Source organism: Schistocerca serialis, chromosome 4, assembly GCF_023864345.2.
Source record: "Schistocerca serialis cubense isolate TAMUIC-IGC-003099 chromosome 4, iqSchSeri2.2, whole genome shotgun sequence".
NCBI lineage: Eukaryota > Metazoa > Arthropoda > Insecta > Orthoptera > Acrididae > Schistocerca > Schistocerca serialis.
Window position 1 is genome coordinate 436500789 of NC_064641.1, and position 17836 is coordinate 436518624.

At 37.7% G+C, this 17836-nt stretch overlaps 1 protein-coding gene across 2 annotated transcripts in view; it reads left to right on the plus strand.

Moving 5' to 3' along the window:
• LOC126475046 (lateral signaling target protein 2 homolog) overlaps positions 1–6300 on the plus strand; it is a 319569-nt gene extending 313269 nt beyond the window's left edge. The window contains exon 12 of one of the 2 annotated variants that reach the window (XM_050102594.1): positions 4541–6300. The gene's annotated coding sequence lies outside the window, so the exon portion shown is untranslated. The remainder of the gene's footprint in view (positions 1–4540) is intronic. The other variant, XM_050102593.1, reaches the window with a different exon arrangement.
• Positions 6301–17836: the final 11536 nt, after the last annotated feature.

Below are 17836 nucleotides of genomic sequence, written 5' to 3' on the forward strand. Positions count from 1 at the left end.
TAGCAGAGATACTGAGCCGCGATAGGCACAATAAAAAGATTCACATATGACATTCCATCCTGGATTTTCCATTGTTTGCTATGTCTTTTGGTATTAATGCAATGATTGAAAGGATGAACCATAGTACAATCGTCCACAGTGAAAAAAATTTTAGAAAAAGGAATTTATTGATTCCGCATTTGTCGTCGTCTTCCATTTGGTGACCGTATGGTCACTAACAGCCTAGATAGATGGCTTTGATTCATTTACTGCCATAACATATGACCAGGACTATGTAGGATTTGTGTCAGACTGGTGGACAGAATTTTTATTTTGAATTCTTTGAAAACAAGTAAGTCACTATGTCCAGATTGAATCCCAGTGTGGTTTTACAGAGAGTGTTCTACGGCATTGGCCCCTTGATTAGCTTGCATTTATCATGAATATCTCACTCAGCACTGAGCCTGAAATGATTGGAAAGAAGCCATTCCCATGTATCATGAGCATAAAAGAACAGATCCACATAGTTACAGACTAATATCCTTAACGTCAATGTGCAAGAGAATTCTTGAACATATTCTGAGTTCAAATATAATATATTTCCTTGAGACAGAAAAGCTTCTGTTCACATCTCAGCACAGATTTAGAAAGTGTCACTCATGTATTTCTCATATGATAAATATCCTACAGACCATGGATAGAGGCAATAGGCAGATTCTGTGTGCCTAGATTTGGGAAAGTGTTTGACATGGTGCCCTACCGCAGATTGTTAACAAAGATACGAACAAACAAAGATATGAACATAACGGAATAGGTTCCCAGGTATGTTAGCGGCTCAAACACTTCTTAAGTAGTAGAACCCAATAAGTTGTCCTCGACTTGAGTGTTAATCAGAGACAAGGGTATCATCAGGAGTGCCCCAGGGCAGTCTGATAGGACTGCTGTTATTTTTTGTATACATACTCCCTTTGCCAGAAAAATTCCAGGAAAGGTTGTTTTCACTTTTTTCCCACAGATAGTTACATTTACCAAATAATGATTCTAGTTCATGTCAAAGTAGTCCTCTTGGCTATCTACACATAGTTGCAAGCATTTCTGGAGGACTTAGAAGCAAGCAGCAGCGAAATTTTCAACTACAATGCTCGTAATCTCATTTGTTACAGCCCGTTGAATGTCTGCGATATCTTTATGAAGCTTCCCCTTCAGCCGCCTTTTCAGTTGCTGAAACAAGAAAAAGATAACAAGGCGAGAGGTCAGGCAAATATGGCAGATTTGGAATGGCAATAACAGAATGTCTGGCCAGATACTCGGTAACAGGTAAAGCAGTGTAGGGCCCTGCATTGTCATGCAGTAAGAACCAGTCCTGACAACGATGCCACAGATAAGAGTGGTGAAGTTGAATTGCTTGTTGCAAACATTTCAAGATTTGGTTCATTGTTTGACCTGGAGGGAGGTACTGCTCGTGAACTATCTAGGAATGCAATCAGCATTGCCTTTGTTCTTGAAGGTTGTTGTTTGACTTTTTTCAAGGCTGGTGATCGAGGACTCCGCCATTCCGCACATTGATGGTTTGTGTGAGGATCATACTGGTAACACCAATTTTCATCCCCAGCAATAGTCTTTGACAAAAATATGGAATCACGTCTGGTTCTATCCAGTAATTCAGCAGAAATTCCTCTCTTTCCCCTTTCTGTTCGTCTGCTCGAGTGTGAGGGACAAATTTTGCAGAAAGTCTCCGTTTCATTAAATCTTTGCGTAAAATCTTATGGCACATTAAATTTAAGCTCTTCTGATATTGCATGCACTGTTACATGATGGTCTTCTTGCAATAACTGTCTTGCGTGCTCCACGTTCGCATCAGTGTGTGTTGTAGGATGGGCGACCAGCTCTGGGATCATGTTGCACTGGATCTCTGCCTTTATGAAACCTTTTGTGCTACTCGAAAATGTGTCTTCGTGAAAGTGCCTCACCTGCATATGTTTGCTTAATCATCGTCCACATTTCATTATCAGTTTTCCGGAGCTTAACACTCACTGTTCACTCTTTGCTCACAATAAGTATCCATTGTGTCAGCACAACTAATGCACCAGGAATCAAAACAGTATCAGAAATAAAAAAAAAGCTTGTCCTGGAACTTTTTCTGACAAAAGGAGTAAATGATCTGGCAGACAGGATGAGCAGCAATCTTCAGCCTGCTGCTGCTGATGGTGGGGTGTATGGAAATGTGTCATTGTTGAGTGACTGTAGGAGGATACAAGATGATTAGAGAAAATTTCTAATTATATGATGACTGATAGCTTGCTCTAACTATAGGAAAATGTAACTCAGTGCAGATGAGTAGGAGAAACAATCCTGTAACATTTGAATACAGCATTAGCAGTGTTCTGCTCGACACAGTCATGTTGATTAAATATTGAGATGTAACATAGAAGAGCAATATAAAATGGAACGAGCATGTAAGGATGGTAGCAGGGAAGGCAAATTGTACACATTGTTTTATTGGGAAGTGTAACTCATCTGCTGTAGCAAGGAGACCATGTGCAGAACACCAGTGCAACTTGTTCTTCAGTATTGCTTGAGTGTGTGGGATCCCCACCTAGTCGGGTAAAGGAAGACATCAAAGCAGTTCAGAGGCATTCTGCTAGATTTTTACCGGTAGGCTCAATCAGCATGCAAGTGTTATGTAGATGCTTTGTGTTCAATTTATAAGTGAAACAGGAAAGGAAATGGCTAGTAGTGGTACAAAGTACCCTCTGCTGTGCTCCATGCTGTGGCCTGTGGAGAATGTAGCTGCATATGTGTTCACTTCGTTAAGCTTTTGCTTGTCAACAAGGTAATGTCTATATTTAAATCAGTGGGGCAGATCTCGCTGCATTTGAAAGAACTTTGTAATGTGGCTGTTGGAAAATTCTGCCCCATCTCTTACAACTTTACTTGTACCATTCCTGTTAAAAGTACAATTTAACATTTTCATGCTTTGAGGTGGATGTTTAATGTGGTCTGCACAGGTACACTTACTAGGTAGAAATGTTTTTGTACTTCACTTAATCCATCCCACCAATGCAATTACATATCTCCCCCCCCATCTCTCTCTCTCTCTCTCTCTCTCTCTCTCTCTCTCTCTCTCTCTCTCTCCCCCCCCCCCCCTCCCTCTCTCTCCCTTCCTCTCTCTCCCCCCCTCCCTCCTCCAGGGAAAGAGCTATGAAAGGATGTTGAAGAATGTTGCAGAAATTGACTATATTTGTCCTGCAAGTTTTCTGTTTTGTTGATATCTTGGCAGGTTTCCCATTCGAGATTGGATTTAAATATCTCTGTTTCATATAGACTCCTATATATGGATCTTTTGATTTCCACATTATGATGTTTATCTTACTGATATTAATATTTGCTGCTCACCATAAAGTGGAGGTGCGGAGTTGCAGAAAGGCACAACAAAAAGACTGTCACACCCACTCACTCATAACTCATACACATGACATTAGTCTCTGGCAGCTGGAGCCAGACCATGAGCAGCAGGGCATTATGGGAGAGGCAACTGAGTGGGGGTAGCAGCTAGGTGCAGTCAGGAGGTTAGACAAAGAGAAGGGGGATGGGTGGTTTGTGGAAAAGGAGAGAAGTAAAAATACTGGGTGTGTTGACAGAATAGAGGGCTTTGTACTACTGGGATAGGAACAGGGAAGGGGCTAAGGATAAGAACAATGACTAATGAAGATTGAGACCAGGCTGGCTACGGGAATGTAGGATATATTGCAGGGAGTGCTCCTTACTTAACAATTCAGAAAAGCTGGTGTTGGTGGGAAGTATCCAGATGGCACATGCTGTGAAGCAGCCATTGAAGTGAAGGATGTCATGTTGGATGGCATGTTCAGCAACAGGGTGGTCTGGTTGTTTCTTGGTCACAGTTTGTTGGCGGACATTGATGTGGACAGACAGCTTGTTGGTTCTCACACTCACTTAGATTGCAGCACAGTTGTTACATTCCATCCTGGATTTTCCATTGTTTAATATTAATATTTGTAGCACGATATATTGTGCTGAGTATGAGTTTCCATGTAAAAGGTGTAACAAACCAGTACCAACGAACTTTGAAAGGTTGTAGTGGGTGTCTTCAGGAGCAAATTGAAGATAGGAATCCAACAATGTTACAGAGCTTCAAAGTTAGAGTAGCCAGTGCCTGCTGTTAGATTACCCATGTCAGTGAAAAGGAGTTTTTACATTGAGGTTTGTGCAGTCGTTGTTTATACAAGTGTCTACATCGTTATTGCAGCTGGTGGAATGCATTACATACTGTAAAACGTACTGAATCCATTACAAGGACACTTGTGGTCCATCAATGGACAAAAGCATGCTTTCCAACAAATGATTGGCATAGCGGCAGATATTGGTCACAACGTCTTTGATTGTCTGTAACAGTGTTTGGGGATGTCCCTTAAAGCACCGTCTATGAACCCTTGAGGTTTGTTAGTATCATTTTGTTACACCCAGTAGAACTCTGTTTGATAAAATTGTCTTGGTGTGAGATTTGATGAATTTTGAATTTACTTTTACTTGATATTTTCAGATTACTTCAAGAGTTGACACCATCACAGTAATCCCTTCTCTCTGTGCAGGTGTGCCAGTAACTTTTGTCTGCAGAACACAATTGAGATTCCATTCCTGTGGTCTTCACTTGTTTGTTTGGTTGGTGGTTGTGATATTTTTTGTCCAGTGTACTGTTAAGCATAGTTTGTATGTATTTGTATAGCTCCAAAATATTTCTTAAGACTTGTGGAAATCCTAGAATTCCTTCTTTTGTTCTGGTCTGGGTCTTTTTCAACTTAATTCTTTTGTTAAAGTAATCTCAGTTATGGCCAACCATGTACTGCCTTATGTAAAGTGTATGTGCGAACTGAATTCTTCATGATATTCTCAGAACTCATTAAATGTGTGAGCCTTTCTTTGTGATGATGATGATGATAATGATGATGATAAGATGCCTTAGACTTACCAAACTGTGAGGGTAGAAAAAAAATCTGAAAAATTCTTGAGTACTAATGTATATGGACTTTACTGCTGAGAAATAACTAAAGCTGCCTACAATCATTTACAACACATGTACTGTTGCCAAATATTCTCCACAGGATTACTTAGTATCTAAGATGCTGCAGAAGTTCTTAGTGTTCTCAAATAGCTGTAAGCTTTAATGTGATATTTTGTTACAGGTACAGTGCCTGTTAAGAAGTACTAATTGTGTAACTGTCTGCAGCATTTGGCTGTTACTCTTTGTACAATAGAAGTAAAATATGAAATGTGCTATGAGTTCTCAGTTGTAAAAATGCTTTGGAAGGCCTAAAAGAGTGTTTTATTTTGTATTATATGGATTTACATTACAGTTAAGTGTGATATTTCACACAGACTTGATGAATGACTGATAAGTTTTATATCATGAGATGTATGTATGTACATATATAAATAGCTGCAGGTGAGAATTTTATTTATATAATTACTTTTTTAAATGTTTCAATTGTGCTGATGTTTTTGAGATCATTTGCTCTAGTTTTTTAACTATTATATTGCACCAGTTCATAAATGGGAATTACCATTGATTTTGTTACTACTGACTATTGAATGCTCTTGTAAATGAGACTGTAAAAGTCATGTTGTGTTTCATCTTTACTGTGTGTGCAATCTGCATGTTGATTCAGTTATGAAAGACTTTTCTTTTATTCCTCCATGTAAGCACTACCTCTTTTCAGGAGATTATTCTCATGCAGATTAAATTGCAACAAAACCATTATGGTCTGAATTTTAAGTTTCTTTTTAAATTTTTTTTTCATATCTTTATTTTCTCTCCCATTTGCTGATATGTCCTTGCAGTCCCATAAGCCTCCATTTGGTGTGATGATTATTATGCTTAAGACAGAGCCAATTTATAGACTGTATTACAGGAATTATCATAACTATAGCAGTTCAGTTGCTGACAGATTTTCTTTAACATTTTATATGACACGATACATTGAATTTTTATAGTTTTCTCATGTCTGTTGATTGCTTACATTGACATGGGCTGTACAAGTGCTGGTTTTTGTGGTGGACCGATAAGAGTAATCTCATCCTTTGGTGTTTTATGCTGGTGAATGAGGCACAGAATGGTGAAACACATCATGGAAAAAAAGTCATAACCATTGTTCTTCATTGCCTATGTGAAAAGCAGCACACTTTCTTTCGTAAAACATGTTAAGATATTTGGATTACTGATCTTTCATAATAACTGTGTACTTGCATTCATCATGTAAATAAAATTTGTAGCGCAAATATGATGAAAGATTTTGTTTGGGATAAGCACTTCCTGGTTTTTTATTTTATCAATTTTATTTATTTATTTGCCACAAATGAAACATTAGCAAAGAGCATTGAATAATAATCTATGGAGAAAACAATATACTGAAGTGCTGAAAATGTGAGTACTGCAAGTTTTCGCATTGAAGGTAGGTACAGAACAACAAAGCACCATAAACAGCATTATGCTACAAGTTTATATTGACAGAACAAAAACATGTCGTGCATAATAATTTCCCCTCTCTCTTTTGCATTCCTCCTCCCTCCTTCATCTATACCATCGTATCTTTCTCTCCCTCCACTTCTGCACCGGACTTGCACCTTAGACTACAAACATGACTCAGTTAAGAATTAGAATGATTTTTCCTTTGCGTGATGTTAACAGAAGCATACTGGCTAAGTAGCCACTTGCTTACAGTTGTCCATGGTTAGCATTCTTGACTTGAAATTTTTATTCAGTCAGTTCAAGTACGGTGAAGGTGAAGTCAAACTGTTTCAGGAAGTCTATTCTAAAATAGGATGGTCCAGGTTCCTCAGCTACAGATGTGAACAATTTGACATCAGTTATTGATTTTTCTACTTGGGTGGTACAGGAAAGCAGCACACTGATAGATAATGTTTTTATAGACCAAGATAAGTTTAATCAAATAAAAACTTTTCCTGTTACGAATAGTCTGTCTGATCATGATGCACAGCTAGTTACAGTATATGATATAGCTCTATACAGTAATGCAAAACAGTCCTCCAAAATAGTTCATTCCTTTAATGATTTAACACTTCAAAATTTTAGTGAAAGCTTGCAACAGTTAGACTGGGATGAGGTGTACAGGGAACATGATGCTAATTTAAAATTTAACTTATTTCATGATACCTTTGTGAGTATATTTGAAAACAGTTTCCCTAAGAAAACAGTGAAATATAATTGTAAGAAACTATGTAAAAAGCCATGGCTTACTAAAGGGATAAAAGTATCTTGGAAACAGAAATGGGAAATGTATCTTACAGCTAGGAGGAGTAATGATCCCGAAACAATGAAACATTATAAAAACTACTGTACTATATTAAGAAAAGTTATTAAAAGTCCAGAAGTATGTGGATTATGTCTGAGACTAGCATATCTGATAATAAAATTAAAACAGTTTGTAATATTGTGAAAAGGGAAACAGGGCAACCGAGAGCACAGGAAGACTGCATTTCTATCAAACACAATGAAGTCAGAAGTGGAAAACTTTACTAACAATTTTTTTAAGTGTTGTAGAGAAAATAGGTTCCAGCTATTCATTAGCAAAAGCAAGGCAGTATATTGAAGAGGCAGTACGTATGCAATTTGATAAAATTGAAATTCAACCCACCTCTCCTACTGAAATTAGGAAAATAAAATATTCACTCAAAAGCAAAAGCTCACATGGAAGTGATAGCATTTCCAACAGAGTACTAAAAGCTTGTTCCAACAAATAAGTAGGATTCTCAGGCACATATGTAGTAGCTCACTGCAACAGGGAATTTTTCCAGGTAGACTGAAATATGCTATTGTTAAACCATTGCATAAAAAAGGGGATAGATCTGATGCTAACAACTACTGCCCAATCTCACTTCTGACAGCCTTATCCAGAATTCTTGAAAAAGTAATGTATTCAAGAGTAGCATCACATATTTGTAAAAATGAAGTACCAACAAAATGTTACTTTGCTTTTCAGAAAGGCTTTTCAACAGGAAATGCTATATATGCTTTAACTGATCAAATATTAAATGCAATGAATAACCGAACATCACCCATTGGGATATTTTGCTATCTCTGAAAGGCTTTTGATTGCGTGAATCGTGAAATTCTTCTAGATAAGCCTAAGTATTGTGGTATGAATGGGACAGTGCACAAATGGTTTAATTCATACTTAACTGGAAGAATGCAGAAGGTTGAAATTGACAGTGCAGATAGTCTACAAAAACCAGCAGAGTCCTAACTGGGGAGGTATCAAGAATGGTGTCCTACAGGGTTCAGTCTTGGGTCCCTTATTGTTCTTAATATACATGGTGTCCCAGCTATCTTGTCCACCCAAAATATCTCTGGAACAATAACAGCTATTGGAAAACGACTTTCACCGGTATCAATGTAGGGCTGGGGCCCATGAATGTACATATTTGGAAACATTCTAAAATGAAAGCATATGTGTTTTTTAACACAAACTTATGTTTTTTTTTAAATGGACCTCCTATATTTTTTCTTCATAAATCCATAGCACGACAAAGCACATACACAATGGCATTGATTGCATCACAATATTCCCATTACATCCCGAGATATTAAGACGCGAAGTTGACGCTTGAAACGCCTGACATGCGCTGCTAGTGCACGTCCTGAGGCTCAGGCATGAACCCCATGCTGCCCGTAAATGCGATGTGATTGACATGTGTAATCACACCTCCATACTTATCAAGAGGTTCGAAACAACGGTAAAACATTTAATCCACTTGCTCGTTTCACTAAAATCACCAACATGAATTTTACTATTACGAGTGAATGATTAACTGTCCCTTGCGCTAGATCTACAGTAAAGTAAAGTTTTAACGTTGAACAGCATTACCTTTTTAGTAACGGATTAACGATAAGCGAAGTTAACTTTGTGACTAATGTTGTGGTACACAGATATGTTACAGAACCGCATCACCCCTAGCCTATGGGATAAATACCTGCTGGAATGTACAACGTTAATGCAGGATGGCAGCAGACCGTATTATTCATTTCGGACCTCTTGATAAGTATGGAAGTGTGATTACGCATGTCAATCACATTGCGATTACGGGCAGCATGGGGTTCACGCCTGAGCCTCAGGACGTGCGCTAGCAGTGCATGTCGGGTGTTTCAAGCGTCAACTTCGCGTCTTAATATCTCGGGATGTAATGGGAATATTGTGATGCAATCAACGCCATTGTGTATGTGCTTTGTCATGCTATGGATTGCTGAAGAAAAAATATAGGAAGTCCATTTTAAAAAACATAATTTTGTGTTAAAAAACACATTTTAGAATGTTTCCAAATATGTACATTCAAGGGCCCCAGCCCTACATTGATACCGGTGAAAGTCGTTTTCCAATAACTGTTATTGTTCCAGAGGTATTTTGGGTGGCTATGGATTGCTGAAGAAAAAATATAGGAAGTCCATTTTAAAAAACATAATTTTGTGTTAAAAAACACATTTTAGAATGTTTCCAAATATGTACATTCAAGGGCCCCAGCCCTACATTGATACCGGTGAAAGTCGTTTTCCAATAACTGTTATTGTTCCATAGGTATTTTGGGTGGACAAGATAGCTGGGACACCCTGTATATTAATGCCTTGCCACTCTATATTCATGAAGATGCAAAGTTAGTTCTTTTTGCTGATGATACAAGTATAGTAATCACGCCCAAGAAGCAAGAATCAGCTGAGGAAATTGCAAATAATGTCTTTCAGAAAATTATTAAGTGGTTCTCTGCAAGTGGACTCTCACTAAATTTTGAGAAAACACAGTTTATACAATTCTGTACAGTAAATGGCATAACACCATTGATAAATATAGACTATGAATGGAAGTCTGTTGCTAAGGTAGAATACTCAAAATTTCTGGGTGTGTGCATTGCTTAGAAATTGAATTGGAAGAAACACATTGATGATCTTCTGAAACAGTTAGGTTCAGCTACTTATGCTATTATGTTTATTGAAAATTTTGTTGATAATCATATCAGTAAATTAGCCTACTATGCTTATTTTCATTCACTGCTTTCATATGGCATTATGTTTTGGGGCAATTCATCACTAAGAGAGAAAATATTCATTGCACAAAAGCGTGTAGTCAGAATAATAGCTGGAGCCCGCCCAAGATCACATTGCACACATTTATTTAAGGAACTTGGGATATTCACAGTACCTTGGCAATACATATATTCACTTATGAAATTTGTCATTAATAACCCATCCCAATTCAAAAATAACAGTGAAGTGCATAGCCACAACACTAGAAGAAAGGATGATTTTCACTATTCTGGATTAAATCTTGCTTTGGCACAGAAAGGGGTGAAATATGCTGCCACAAAAATCTTTGGTCATTTGCCAAATAGTATTAAAAGTCTGACATAGCCAACCAACATTTAAAAGCAAATTAAAAGAATTTCTGAATGACAACTCCTTCTACTCAATAGATGAATTCTTAGATATGAAGTAGTAACTGTAAAAAATAAAAAGTAAAAAAAAAAAAAAATATATTCAATTATTTTGTGTAAAGAAAACTTATGTTAAAGTGACACGTTCCATATCACTATGATATGTCGTATCCATGATCTATGGAACAAGGATTAATGTATGTATGTATGCATGCATGCATGTATAGGCAGATCACTGAGTAATCCTGATTGAACTGAGATGTGATGAAAGTTACAAAAAATAAGTGTGTTGAAAATATTGCATTACACACTCTACACAAGTTGCTTTGGTCACAGTGAGAACCACGATTATTGAAGCTTGGACAAAAAGTGGTGCTAGTTAAGATTTGTCAAAACCTGGAAATAAAAGAAAGCAAATGTTGATTGTTCTGTTGACAAGTTAGAAGCAAATTCCTCCTCTAACTGCTGCAGAATGACACTTCAGCGTGAAGTCTTGTAGGAAATAGTCACTAGACTCCATTAAGCACTGATTTTAAAAACTATGATTGAGTTATTTATTTATTTGTGCTAGTTGTTTACTGCTTTTTAGACTATTTCTTGCAACTTTGTATACAAGCCCTGTGATCCTTATACTATATTTCTTTAAAATCGTTTCACTACCTATCCTCCTCCTTTTGATTTTTCCACTCTGCACAGGGTTTTCCCCTTTTTCTTCCATATGGAGTTTGCCAGCATAGTCCTCTTTTCAGCCTTCATTCATCCCCTAATCTCATCACATGCACAAAACATTTCAAATGCCATTTATCCACCTCTTTGGTGATGTGCATGGGTGTTCTCATTTTCTTTATTTCGGATCTTCTCTCATCTTGAAACATTACAACTTCTTTGCAAAAACTTCACTTGTATGGCTTCAAGTTGTCTTATTTTCTTTCATCATTTCCCAATATTTGATACCATATAAACAAAGTCTTTGTGACATTGGTTCGTATAACCTTTTTTTGCCTATTTCTTAATTTTTTCTGACCAAAGGATGGAGAGAGATTGAACATATGTGATGGAAATGTCACTACCTGAATTTGGTCTTCTTTGCACTTACAGCATGATACATGTACTGCTTTATGTTTCTGATATTTTAAGCAAGCATTTGCAAAAAAAACAGCACTAACTTTCAGCCACACTGTCAGTTTAGTGCAAATGTTGTGCTGTGTGACTTGGTTCCCTCTCTCTCCACCACTTTATATCAGACCTCGGCTTTTCTAAAGTGACAAAGGCAGACAGGCCACTCTGCAAACAAAACGGATGACCATGACCAAAAAAACTTTCATCCTCTGTAGCTTCAAATATAGCTCTTAACTTTTAGTCAGGACATGCACAAAGCTATAATTCAAAATGAATTTTCATTCTGCAGCAGATTTTGTGCTGGTTCGAAACTTTAGGGTAGATTAAAACTGTGTGCCACACTAGGACCTGAATCTATGGCCTTTGCCTTTTGCAAACAAATGCTCTACCACTGAGATGCCCAACCACAACTTATGACCCACCCTCAAAGCTTCATTTCCACCATTACACCTTACAAACTTGATGGAAGATATCCTGCATACCTCGTGGAATTGAAAGTCCTGGGGGAAAAAAAAAAATTAAAGCTGTGGGGGTGTTGTGAGCTGTGCTTGGATAGCACAGTCAGTCTGTAGCAGTTTTGCCTGCTTTATTTATTTCATTTATTGTCCTCGGTGTTGATGTACTGCGTTGCTACACTGGCTGAAACATGGGGTTTGTAATTTGGACACTGACTAAGGTAAGTAATGTAGCCGACAGGTGCACAGTTGCGTTTTACAGATGTCTACTTTCACTTTTCACAACCAACCACATACACATTTAATATGGCCAGTGCACTATTGTTTAACTTTTCATAAGCCTCATTGATAGTTTACCAGCAAACATCCACATACTGCTACAATAGTTTCCTGTTGAACATCAATGAGCAGTAAAAGCCTAACTACACAGTTCAGTCTTTCTAGTAAATTGAACAGACACTGTCACTGCTTTAACACATGGCCTGTTGTTGTAACACTTATTTCATTGTTAAGGTGATGCATTGTTGTCACTCTAACCAACACAGGTTCCTCGTCTCAAACTCAGCCATGGATTGTCTGTCTTGTGACCAAAAATTGGTCACTTATATATCATCACAATAATAGGTACTGAAACTACACACTGTTTAAAGCCAAATTTACAGAAATTACAATTAAAACTTAACTCATTAAATTAACTTAATACATCAAAAAATTGGTTATTTTTAACAGTTTCTTCTACTTTGAGGGTTAAGCCGAATTATTTGTTTAAATGATGAAATTAACATATGTAAACAGTGCTTTTGACAAAATTGGGAATTAATTAAGGGCTGGCTTTGCTTACATGTTTTCGAATAGAGACAAATAGATGCTTTAAGATTACTAGCATTTCGTCTTCCAAACGTTTATAATAAGTGCAGAATTTATGTGTCAACAATACAATTTAAGTTACAAAACAATTACTGATTTTGCCCTATAATGAAAGATACTAACTAGTAATAATCAAAATAAATTAATGAAAATACACATTATATTCATGTATGTTAATGCTAATAAGTTAAAAAATGAAAAAACAAATTTGAGTAGGCAGATGGCAAAACAAGAGGGGAAGTAAAAATATCCCAGCTTGCTTCATCACATCACCTCCTCATTGGATTGATCAGATAGATATTGCAAATAGCTAAATGGGCAATTCAATGACCACAAGTGACGCCAGAAAATGGGTATAAAATCTACCCACAAAAAATATTACATAAGAAATCTTACTGAAAACTGCAGGAAATATGTTTTCCAAATTCTAACTTACATGAACTGGCTGTACGAAAATCCCCATACAAAATAATTACATCCAGTGTATTGTACAATTACATAAAATATCCACAAGTTATACTTTTAATAAAAAATTAGGTATCTTCATCATAAATGATGTCCTTTTTGGGTTAAGGGATGATTACATTTTAAAATACATATCACTTTGTACAAGACCTGTCTTGCTAAACAAAATAAATTGTCATGGGTTGCAAAAAGTTTCAGAAGCACTTTCACACGTTTAATGATCTTTAACACACTTTCTCACCAAGCTGTCCACGCCTTCAACAGGTCCTATTGGCAGTTAGTTAGGAAATGCACTGTGATCTGTTCCCCTGGAGGTAGTTCTGCTCCACCACAGTGCACGGAAAAAATTAGACAAAATATCGTAATTTAGTACACTTACTTTTACTTCTAAGTAAGTAAAATAAAAAAGAATGTTTAACACTAATGGCAAATGGTAGTTGTTACATCACAAATAAATACATAGTTCTCATAACAGTATTTACCACTAAAACTGACTATAGTATGAAAGGTGGTGACTAGAAAAAATTTTAAAATCAATTGTGCATTATACTACAAAACATTACTGTAAGTCATAACTGTCTGAAACTGGTTGGACTTGAAAGATTTAGATCTCTCTTTTTCATTTGCAAAATAGCAAAAACTCAAGATGTGCAGTAGCATAAATTTACTAATCATTGTGTTATGAAAAAAGAAGTCACCATCACATAAGTTAATTACTATTCAAATCAAGATTAAGGGGATGGAAGTTGTACCAAATCATTGCTCTATTTGTCCACTCAACTCTGAGCACTACTCTCATTCAAACAGAAATTCAAATCTTCACAAAATCACTAAATGTTACCAAATAGTTGACCTGTCAGAATATTCACATTAGTCTAGCACCACATTTATCATTTAATCAGCAAAATTACTGTTTTTTGTTTCCAGTATTACCACTCTAAGCTTATAATTCCTCAGAACACAAATAGAAGTTTTCAGATAACCATTAGATACAATGATGCAGCATTATATGACTTGCACCTCAGAAAAACATTGCTCTTTTTGTTAAGCTCTCACTCCCAGCTGTAGTGTCATGAATTGCACAATATAAACAGTACCCAGTGTTGCCTAGTTCACAATTAGATCATCAATACAGTTACACCACATTTGTTTGTATACAGTTACCTTTTTCATCCCCCCCCATGAACCATGGACCTTGCCGTTGGTGGGGAGGCTTGCGTGCCTCAGCGATACAGATAGCCGTACCGTAGGTGCAACCACAACGGAGGGGTATCTGTTGAGAGGCCAGACAAACGTGTGGTTCCTGAAGAGGGGCAGCAGCCTTTTCAGTAGTTGCAAGGGCAACAGTCTGGATGATTGACTCTGGCCTTGTAACAATAACCAAAACGGCCTTGCTGTGCTGGTACTGCGAACGGCTGAAAGCAAGGGGAAACTACAGCCATAATTTTTCCCGAGGGCATGCAGCTTTACTGTATGATTACATGATGATGGCGTCCTCTTGGGTAAAATATTCCGGAGGTAAAATAGTCCCCCATTTGGATCTCCGGGCGGGGACTACTCAAGACGATGTCGTTATCAGGAGAAAGAAAACTGGCGTTCTACGGATCGGAGCGTGGAATGTCAGATCCCTTAATCGGGCAGGTAGGTTAGAAAATTTAAAAAGGGAAATGGATAGGTTGAAGTTAGATATAGTGGGAGTTAGTGAAGTTCGGTGGCAGGAGGAACAAGACTTCTGGTCAGGTGACTACAGGGTTATAAACACAAAATCAAATAGGGGTAACGCAGGAGTAGGTTTAATAATGAATAGGAAAATAGGAATGCGGGTAAGCTACTACAAATAGCATAGTGAACGCATTATTGTGGCCAAGATAGATACGAAGCCCACACCTACTACAGTAGTACAAGTTTATATGCCAACTAGCTCTGCAGATGACGAAGAAATTGAAGAAATGTATGATGAAATAAAAGAAATTATTCAGATTGTGAAGGGAGACGAAAATTTAATAGTCATGGGTGACTGGAATTCGAGTGTAGGAAAAGGGAGAGAAGGAAACATAGTAGGTGAATATGGATTGGGGGACAGAAATGAAAGAGGAAGCCGCCTGGTCAAATTTTGCACAGAGCACAACATAATCATAACTAACACTTGGTTTAAGAATCATGAAAGAAGGTTGTATACATGGAAGAACCCTGGAGATACTAAAAGGTATCAGATAGATTATATAATGGTAAGACAGAGATTTAGGAACCAGGTTTTAAATTGTAAGACATTTCCAGGGGCAGATGTGGACTCTGACCACAATCTATTGGTTATGACCTGTAGATTAAAACTGAAGAAACTGCAAAAAGGTGGGAATTTAAGGAGATGGGACCTGGATAAACTAAAAGAACCAGAGGTTGTACAGAGATTCAGGGAGAGCATAAGGGAGCAATTGACAGGAATGGGGGAAATAAATAAAGTAGAAGAAGAATGGGTAGCTTTGAGGGATGAAGTAGTGAAGGCAGCAGAGGATCAAGTAGGTAAAAAGACGAGGGCTAGTAGAAATCCTTGGGTAACAGAAGAAATATTGAATTTAATTGATGAAAGGAGAAAATATAAAAATGTAGTAAGTGAAACAGGCAAAAAGGAATACAAACGTCTCAAAAATGATATCGACAGGAAGTGCAAAATGGCTAAGCAGGGATGGCTAGAGGACAAATGTAAGGATGTAGAGGCCTATCTCACTAGGGGTAAGATAGATACCGCCTACAGGAAAATTAAAGAGACCTTTGGAGATAAGAGAACGACTTGTATGAATATCAAGAGCTCAGATGGAAACCCAGTTCTAAGCAAAGAAGGGAAAGCAGAAAGGTGGAAGGAGTATATAGAGGGTCTATACAAGGGCGATGTACTTGAGGACAATATTATGGAAATGGAAGAGGATGTAGATGAAGATGAAATGGGAGATACGATACTGCGTGAAGAGTTTGACAGAGCACTGAAAGACCTGAGTCGAAACAAGGCCCCCGGAGTAGACAATATTCCATTGGAACTACTGACGGCCGTGGGAAAGCCAGTCCTGACAAAACTCTACCATCTGGTGAGCAAGATGTATGAAACAGGCGAAATACCCTCAGACTTCAAGAAGAATATAATAATTCCAATCCCAAAGAAAGCAGGTGTTGACAGATGTGAAAATTACCGAACTATCAGCTTAATAAGTCACAGCTGCAAAATACTAACACGAATTCTTTACAGACGAATGGAAAAACTAGTAGAAGCCAACCTCGGGGAAGATCAGTTTGGATTCCGTAGAAACACTGGAACATGTGAGGCAATACTGACCTTACGACTTATCTTAGAAGAAAGATTAAGGAAAGGCAAACCTACGTTTCTAGCATTTGTAGACTTAGAGAAAGCTTTTGACAATGTTGACTGGAATACTCTCTTTCAAATTCTAAAGGTGGCAGGGGTAAAATACAGGGAGCGAAAGGCTATTTACAATTTGTACAGAAAGCAGATGGCAGTTATAAGAGTTGAGGGACATGAACGGGAAGCAGTGGTTGGGAAGGGAGTAAGACAGGGTTGTAGCCTGTCCCCGATGTTGTTCAATCTGTATATTGAGCAAGCAGTAAAGGAAACAAAAGAAAAATTCGGAGTGGGTATTAAAATTCATGGAGAAGAAATAAAAACTTTGAGGTTCGCCGATGACATTGTAATTCTGTCAGAGACAGCAAAGGACTTGGAAGAGCAGTTGAATGGAATGGACAGTGTCTTGAAAGGAGGATATAAGATGAACATCAACAAAAGCAAAACAAGGATAATGGAATGTAGTCTAATTAAGTCGGGTGATGCTGAGGGAATTAGATTAGGAAATGAGGCACTTAAAGTAGTAAAGGAGTTTTGCTATTTGGGGAGCAAAATAACTGATGATGGTCGAAGTAGAGAGGATATAAAATGTAGGCTGGCAATGGCGAGGAAAGCGTTTCTGAAGAAGAGAAATTTGTTAACATCCAGTATTGATTTAAGTGTCAGGAAGTCATTTCTGAAAGTATTCGTATGGAGTGTAGCCATGTATGGAAGTGAAACATGGACGATAAATAGTTTGGACAAGAAGAGAATAGAAGCTTTCGAAATGTGGTGCTACAGAAGAATGCTGAAGAGTAGATGGGTAGATCGCATAACTAATGAGGAAGTATTGAATAGGATTGGTGAGAAGAGAAGTTTGTGGCACAACTTGACCAGAAGAAGGGATCGGTTGGTAGGACATGTTCTGAGGCATCAAGGGATCACCAATTTAGTATTGGAGGGCAGCGTGGAGGGTAAAAATCGTAGGGGGAGACCAAGAGATGAATACACTAAGCAGATTCAGAAGGATGTAGGTTGCAGTAAGTACTGGGAGATGAAAAAGCTTGCACAGGATAGAGTAGCATGGAGAGCTGCATCAAACCAGTCTCAGGACTGAAGACCACAACAACAACAACAACCTTTTTCATTCACCATGTCTTTCAGCCAC